Here is an 8,343-nt window from a genome sequence, read left to right on the forward strand (position 1 = left end):
ATTTTTGCATCTACGTTCATAAGGGTTATTCATCTGTAGTTTTCTTTTTTGTGTGTGTCCTTTTCTGGCTTTGGTAGCAAGGTGATACTTGCTCCATGATACAAATTTGAGAGGATTTCCTCCTTGTTGGTGTCATGAAAGAATTTCTGTAGGATAGATATCAATCCTCTTTGTAGATCTGGTAGAATTTGTGAATCCATCTGGTCTGGGGCTATTTTGTTGCTGTTTGGGGGAAATTTTTTTCACTGCTTAAATTCACTGCTTGTTATGGGACAGATTATCTCCATAGATGCAGAAAAATATTCAGTAAAATTCAGCACCCTTTCATGATAAAAACCCTCAGCAAACTGGGAATGAAGAAACATTCCTTGTAAAATTATAAAACCCATTTATGGCAAACTCACAGCTAACGTTATGCAGAATGGGGAGAAGATGAATGCATTTCTTCTGAGATCTGAAACAAGACAAGGATGCCCATGGTCACTACTTCTATTCAACATAGTACTAGAAGTTCTAGCGAGAGCAATCAAGAAAGAGAAAGAAATAAAGGGCATCCAAATAGAGAAAGAGGAGATCAAAATATCCTTGTGTGCTTATAATATGATTTTGTATATATAAAATGCTTAAGATTCCACCAAAAGATTTCTAGAATTGATAAATAAATTCAACAGAGGCTGGGCGCAGTGGCTCACGCCTGTAATCCTAGCACTCTGAGAGGCCAAGGTGGGTGGATTGCTCGAGGTCAGGAGTTTGAAACCAGCCTGAGCAACAGGGAGACCCCATCTCTACCAAAAATAGAAAGTAATTAATTGGCCAACTAATATATATAAAAAAAATTAGCCGGGCATGATGGCACATGCCTGTAGTCCCAGCTACTTGGGAGGATGAGGCAGGAGGATTGCTTGAGCCCAGGAGTTTGAGGTTGATATGAGCTAGGCTGATGCCATGGCACTCTAGCCTTGGGCAACAAAGTGACTCTGTCTCAAAAAAAAAAAAGAAAAAGAAAAAAAATTCAACATAGTCTTAGGTTACACAAATCAGTATCACTTCTATGTACTAATTACAGTTAATCTGAGAGTCAAATCAAGAACTCAATACCATTCCTAGTAACCATAAAGAAAATAAAATATCTAGGGATATACTAAACCAAGGAGATGAAAGATCTCTACAAGGGGAACTACAAAATATGAATGAATGAAATCCTAGATGAAACAAACAAATGGAAAAATATCCCTTGCTTATGGATTGGAAGAATCAACATCTTTAAAATGTCCATAATGACCAAAGCAATTTACAGATTCAATGCAATCTCTGTCACAATATGAATGTCATATTTCACAGATCTAGAAAAAATAATTCTAAGCTTCATTTGGAACCAAAAAAGCTTGAATAGCCAAAGCTATCTTAAGCAAATGTATAAATCTGGAAGCATCACATTACCTCACTTCAAATTATACTACAAGGCTATAGTAACCAAAACAGCATGGTACTGAAATAAAAGTAAAGATATAGACCAATGGAATAAAATAGAGAACACAGAAATAAAACCATACAGCCATGATCAACTTTTCTTCAACAAAGCAGACAAAAACATACTGGGGAAAGAATACTCTATTCAATAAATGGTGCTGGAAAAATTGGATAGTCACATGCAGAAGAATGAAACAGGAGCTCTATCTCTCACCATATAAATAAAATAATCCAAATATATAAAAGAATTAAATGTAAGGCATGAAAGAAAAAAAATTCTAGAATAAAACACTGGAAAAACTCCTCTAGACGTTAGCCTAGGCAAAGAATTTATGACTAAGATATCAAAGGCCAATCCACAAACAACAAAAAAATTAAAAAATTGACTTAATGATATTTAAAACTTCTACACAGCAAAGAAAATAATCAAGAGAGTGAATACATAACCTATAGAATGGGAAAAAATAGTCACAAACTATATACCTGACAAATTTCAAGAATCTACAAAGAACTCAAGCAAATCACCAAGAAAAAAACAAAAAACAAAAAAACAAAAAACAACTCCATACAAAAGTGAGCAAAAGATATGAACAGAAGCTTTTCCAAAGAAGATAGACAAATGGCCAAAAAACATATGAAAAAAATTCTCATACTAATCACCAGGGAAATGCAAATTAAAACTACAGTGGGTTGCTATGGCACGAGGATGGGATGGATATTCCTTGCTGAGCAACCTGCCCTAATCCAACAGCACAACTTTCCACATGTCACTGAACTATACAAAAACTTACTATGAAAAGGTGGTTTGGGTTAGAATCACCTTGAGAGAAGCAAACACATCTGACCAAAATTTAATCTGTCAATAAACCAAGTCCTGCAATCTAGGCTGTTTTGTTAAGATAATCTTTTCTTTAGGTCTGCTAAGAATTTTGTGATCCCCAGAAAGAAATAAAAATAATAATACTGAAACCCTGAGAGTGTATCAAAATAAGCATAGAAAAACAAGCACAAAAATAAAAAAAGTCATCAAAACCACGATACTGATGCTTTAAAGATTTAAATGAAACTATAGCAATGAATTCTGTAATCTTTGTTTTTATATATTTGTGAATTAAGGTTTTGAAGTATTTAAAAGGATTAGCCATTCTAAATATATAATTGCAGTTAGTTTATATTGTTTAAATGATTTTTTAAATAAATTTTTAATCAATATTTGAAGACTCCAAGAAAAATTGGTTTTCAGTTTTTGGTATTAGATTTATGAGCTTAATAAACTGAGCAATAAACAAAGGGGAAAAATAACACAATGAGATACCACCTTACCCTATCAGAATGGCCGTGACTAAAAAGTCCAAAAACAATAGATGCTACTTAAACACAGAGAAAAAGGAACACTAATACACTTTTGGTGGGACTAATAATTGGTATAACCTCTATGGACAACAGTATGGAGATTCCTCAAAGAACTAAACATAGACCTACCATTTGATCCAGCAATCCCACTCCTAGGTATTTGCTAAAAGGAAAAAAAAAAGATATTTTATAAAAGAGACACTTTCACTTGAATGTCTATTGTAGCACAATTCATAATTGCAAAAATGTGAAATCAACCCAAGTGCCCATCAATACATGAGTGGATTAATGAAATGCGGTATATATAATACATAACATGGAGTACTACTCAGCCATATAAAGGAATGAAATAATGTCTTTTGCAGTAACTTGAATGGAACTAGAGACTATTATTCTAAGAGAAGTATTTCAGGCAAACACTACATGTTTTCATTTACAGGTGGGAGCTAAATGATAGTTACACACAGGCTCAAAGAGATATAAAGGACATTGGAAACCAAGAAGGGAAAGTGGGAAATATAATAAAATATTATATTTATTTATCAATAAAAATACATTTATTTTATAGGGATCAAATATAACCTATTGGGGAGAGTAAACACTATTCTGGTGACAGGTACACTAATAGCCCTGACTTAAGCATTATACAATGTATCCATGAAAAAAATTGTACCCCCTTAACATTTTGGAAAAAAAAATCACAGAGCAAAAAATATCTGCATTGGTGAAGTCATTAACCAAGGCAAAAAGTTCAGTTTGAACTGGTTGAATTGGAGCTGCCTCTGGAGCATCCAATTTGATAGTTTTCCGAGGCAGTTAATTACATATGTTTGGAAATTGAGAGTGATTAGAACTGCCAATATAGATCTTAAAGACAGCAACACATAAAAGCTTACTGAACAAACTGATAAGTTTGCCCTGGGAGAATGCGTAAAGTGAGAACAAAAATATGTTTGTGAAAAACCATGAAGAACAATAGTGTTGGTGAGATGGAAGAAGAAACTGAATCCAAAAAGGAGACTTATCAGAGGCAGCTAGGAAGAGACGAGAAATCTCCAGAAGATGCAGGTCACAGAAACCAATAACAAGAGCAGTAAATATAATCAAAGTTAGTAGAAGTCACATAAGTAATAATAACTGAAAATTGTCCATGGAAGTCATAACCTGGGAATCATTATAACTTGGCAATTAAATACTTACAATAAAGTGGTAAAAAAAGAGAAATCACATTGAAACGTGTAGCAGAGGGAATGGAGAAGGCGAGTTACAGGTTATCTAACCCACGTCTCTTTCTTTATTTACCCCATAGACATCTTGTAAGAATCATTTAAATCCTATGTTCTCCTTTCCCTTCCTCTTACTATTCTGTACATGTTTCTCTTTCCTTTTTGAACTGCTATAAAATTTATGTCTTATTTAAACACCATAAGAGTATCAGCCAGGAATTGTAATTTTAAGCAGCAGTCTATGACTCTTTTTTAACCAGAAAAAGAGAATTTATTATAAGAAAAAAGTTAGGAAGACTGGCATATGAGAATGAGATAAAGAGATAAAACCAAGAGATGTAAAATGGAAAGAATGATAGCCAAACTCTATTCAGCAAAGAGACTTCTCACTGCTAAATACTTGGCACAGCCTCTACCACCTGTACCTCTTTGCCTAGATTCCTTTATTGATGCCACTGCCACAGTTGCCCCTAGAAACATTACCCTTTCTACAACCTGTTCAAGCACAGATCCAAATTCAAAATTCCTAGACTCCCTTTCCACCTCCACCTACCTCCTCCCACCATTGGTTAGGCTCAGGTCTTAGAACACAGTCCTAGCTTCTAGGGAGCTGGGAAAGAAAGTGGCATTTTCAGCTTCTATACTGGGCAGCATATTCTGCCTTCCACTGAGTATCAAACTGAAGATATTATAGAAAATTCCCCAAAAGTAGGATAGATAACCAAAACAAGAATATCAGTCACAATAATAATTAACTTTTTTTTTTTTCAGGAAAAATTTGTCGTCTACAGAAGTAGGTTGTAAACTCTTTGGACATACTAAATTTTGGTCTAGGTTTCTTATCCCCCACTTGAACTAGCACAATTCTTACTGTGGTTAATAACATTATTAACCACATTCTTTACCCCTTCATTGTTCCTATTCTTTTCTGGGTGACTTTTCAGTTTCTCCCATTAAGGAACAGAGTATATTTCCCTGACCCTTGTCTTTGGATATTATCTTGTGTATCATTTAGCCAATAGGATTAAACTGAAGCAAGTCTGTGCAAGTTTGAAGCCTGGGCTTTAAGAGGCCCTGTGATTTGCTACTTGTGTCTTGTGTTCCTGTCATTGCTATGAAAGCAACATGCTTGGACTAAACATTGGCCCTAGGTGGGGAAGAAACTTGCTCAGTACAGAGACAAGCTGCAAAACACTAGCCCCACCTAGATCATTAAATCCAAATGAGCTAACTAATCCAAGTGAGCGAAGTAAATACCTGTTGTATGCTGGTGAGTTTTAATAGAGTTTGTTGTGCAGAAGTAACTAAGTGATATACACGTTAGAGACTTTTTTCTATATTATAAAAGGTCACATAAAAATAGTAATGTTTCAGGTATAAGTTTTTCGGTGAAATAAAGGAGAATATGTTCTCTTGTATATATCACCTTCCAAAATCCTTTTATAAAGTCATTTTATCTCTATTGAGTATTTCTGTCTAGATGTCTTTTTATACAGAAAACTTAAAAGGTTCTCTCTTTATGTGTTAACTTAATCCTTCCAAGCTCAGCATTCCTGTCACATACTCAATTTTAAGGGTAGCAGCTCAAGGTTATCATTGAGTGAGCCAAATAAAAGGAAAAAAGAGTACCAAGTTTGGACTTGTACATCCATCCAGCTGTATAAAAGAATAATATTGAATTAAATCATAAAGATCTTTTGCTCAAAGTCACATGAATAAGGTTATACACCCTGTGGGGCCCTTTGGGATACCATACCTTGATAACTATTGTATAAAGTGACAAAGCAGAGCCCTTTACAAGAAAAACAATGATGAAAAAAAGAAGTCTAAATTTAAATCATATCACTTTCCTTTATCCTCATAAAAATTCATTTTAGGTATACAGATATGCATGCAGACACATAGTAACTTTTAACAATTAGTGCATATTTGATAATTTAATATTTAAAAAGAGAGAAGAAGTAACATCAAGGGAAATGTGCTAAAAATATTAGGTTACACAAAAAATTTAAAATGTTAAAATAGAAATGTCAAAGATAAAAATGAGTAGTGCTATTGTTATACGTTCAGTTTATTGTAGGGAGATAATGTGTTTTACACCCTACATAATATATAATTGGAACTGGGATTGTTATGTAATTAAGATGCACGCTGCTTTCCATTATAATCCCCGCCCACTAGAGAGATGACAGATGGGTAATTTCAAACTTTTAGCTGCAGAGAGGGAATGGGCTTATTGCTTCATCTGTCAGGTAAGCCACTTTGCAGTTATCTCTGACTTCATTAAAGCTTTCCTGTCTTAGAAGATATACATTTCAATATGGAAAATAGGTTGTTTGGGAATATTTATGCTTGACCTCTCTCATTGCTTCAGCTGTCCTATGTCAAATTTCTACTCAGAACTCTCTACAAAGTCAATGATAAATTTGGCAGTATTCCTGCAATCCTCAGAAACAAGGTAATTAGACCTGGAAATTCAATCATCTCTACATATCTAAACATTTTCTTTTCTTCCAGGCTGACACTAAACAAAGTACAAATTAGATTAATGGTTTTCACTTTTTTCTCCTTTCATGCACTGACAATACGCCTTCTTTCTCTGATATTATATGGCTGTTTGTATTATAAGTTCAGGACTAGCACACAAGACACTCACTATAATTACAATGTAATGATCCTATTTCTCAGAGTAGGCCTATTTTATTCAAATTAAGTTTAAAATGTACTGAACTATAAGGCACCACATCTTATTTTTAATATACTTCACACTGTAAAGCTCTGGAAAAATGGCAGATGATTTTAAGTACTTTTTAAAGTTTGAACTATACCATGTGAACATGATAATAATAAATGGTGGAATGATGCTTAGGTGGAACTAAGGGGAAGCAAATCAATTTTTTTGAGTCAGCAAATTAAATAAACCATATAAACATCCCTGAGATAGTTTATCTGTTTATTTGTTTTTTTCTAATAAAAAAAATTGTATTTACTTAGAAGCATTCAGAATGCCAACAAAACAGCTGCACCTTTTTTTTTTGCAATTACAGAGTGATATTCAGTTAATAGAACAACAATTATTTTGTATAAGCTGCATCAGAGACAACTGAAGATGAAAAAACTACCATCCCCATATATAACTAATTTGTACTGTGCACCAACAAGAACCTGCTTTAAATTTCCATGCCAATTTACAATCTCCATACTGTACCAGGCAATGTTAGTGGCTATTGAAAATACCACCAGGACAGGGCTAGCTAAAGACACATTCGGTAGTGTGTTAACTATACAAAAAAAGACACTGTACAGTTTAAAAACAAATCTTACACAGCCTTACATTTCAATTTTTTTCTTTAAAAGGAGTGAGTTGTGTACAGAGGGGTTAAATGCTTTATAGACAAGAAAAAAAACTGCGCTAGAACCAACTTATTCATCATCATCATCTTCTTCTTCATCTTCATCTTCTTCATCTTCCTCCTCCTCTTCATCCTCTTCATCTTCCTCATCTTCTTCCTCTTCCTTCTTTTTCTTGCTTTGACGTCAGCCTCGACGACTCCCTTTATTGCTGCATCAGGCTTTCCTTTAGCTCGGTATGCAGCAATATCCTTTTCGTACTTTTCCTTCAGCTATGCAGCCTTCTTTTCATAAGGCTGCTTATCATCTGCAGCAGTGTTATTCCACATCTCTCCCAGTTTCTTTGCAACATCACCAATGGAAAAGCCAGGATGTTCTCCTTTGATTTTAGGGCGATAGTCAGAACAGAACAAGAAAAAGGCCGAAGGAGGCCTCTTGGGTGTATTGGGATCCTTGAACTTCTTTTTTGTTTCCCCTTTAGGAGAGATATAGGTTTTCATTTCTCTTTCATAAGGGGCCTTGTCCGCCTTTGCCACATCGTCAAACTTTCCTTTCTCTTTAGCAGACATGGTCTTCTGCCTCTCTGAGCACTTCTTAGAAAATTCTGAGTAGGTGATTGAAGCATGTGGGTGCTTCTTCTTGTGCTCCTCCCAGCAAGTTTGCACAAAGAATGCCTATGATGACATTTTGCCTCTCAGCTACTTAGGATCTCCTTTGCCCCCGTTTAGTTATTTTTCCTCAGTGAGACACAGAGTTGCCCAGTGCCCATCAGGCTTTCACTTGCCCCGGAACTGTCTCTATGGAGCTCAATGTACTGCAATGGCTGTGAGAGCAGGAGCCAGACGCAGCCTCCTCACTCTCTCCACTCTGTAACATTACTCTCTATTTATTTGTTAAAGGGAAATTCATTATGGACTATGTTTATGGTCATTGAGTGTAATTA

The 8,343-nt window shown here is 34.9% G+C and overlaps 1 pseudogene; it reads right to left on the bottom strand.

The window, feature by feature from the left end:
- Nucleotides 1-7,120: 7,120 nt before the first annotated feature.
- Nucleotides 7,121-7,994, bottom strand: LOC105881518 (high mobility group protein B1 pseudogene; annotated as a pseudogene).
- Between the last annotated feature and the right edge of the window lie 349 nt (nt 7,995-8,343).

This window comes from Microcebus murinus, chromosome 1 (assembly GCF_040939455.1).
Source record: "Microcebus murinus isolate Inina chromosome 1, M.murinus_Inina_mat1.0, whole genome shotgun sequence".
NCBI classification, from domain to species: Eukaryota; Metazoa; Chordata; class Mammalia; order Primates; family Cheirogaleidae; genus Microcebus; species Microcebus murinus.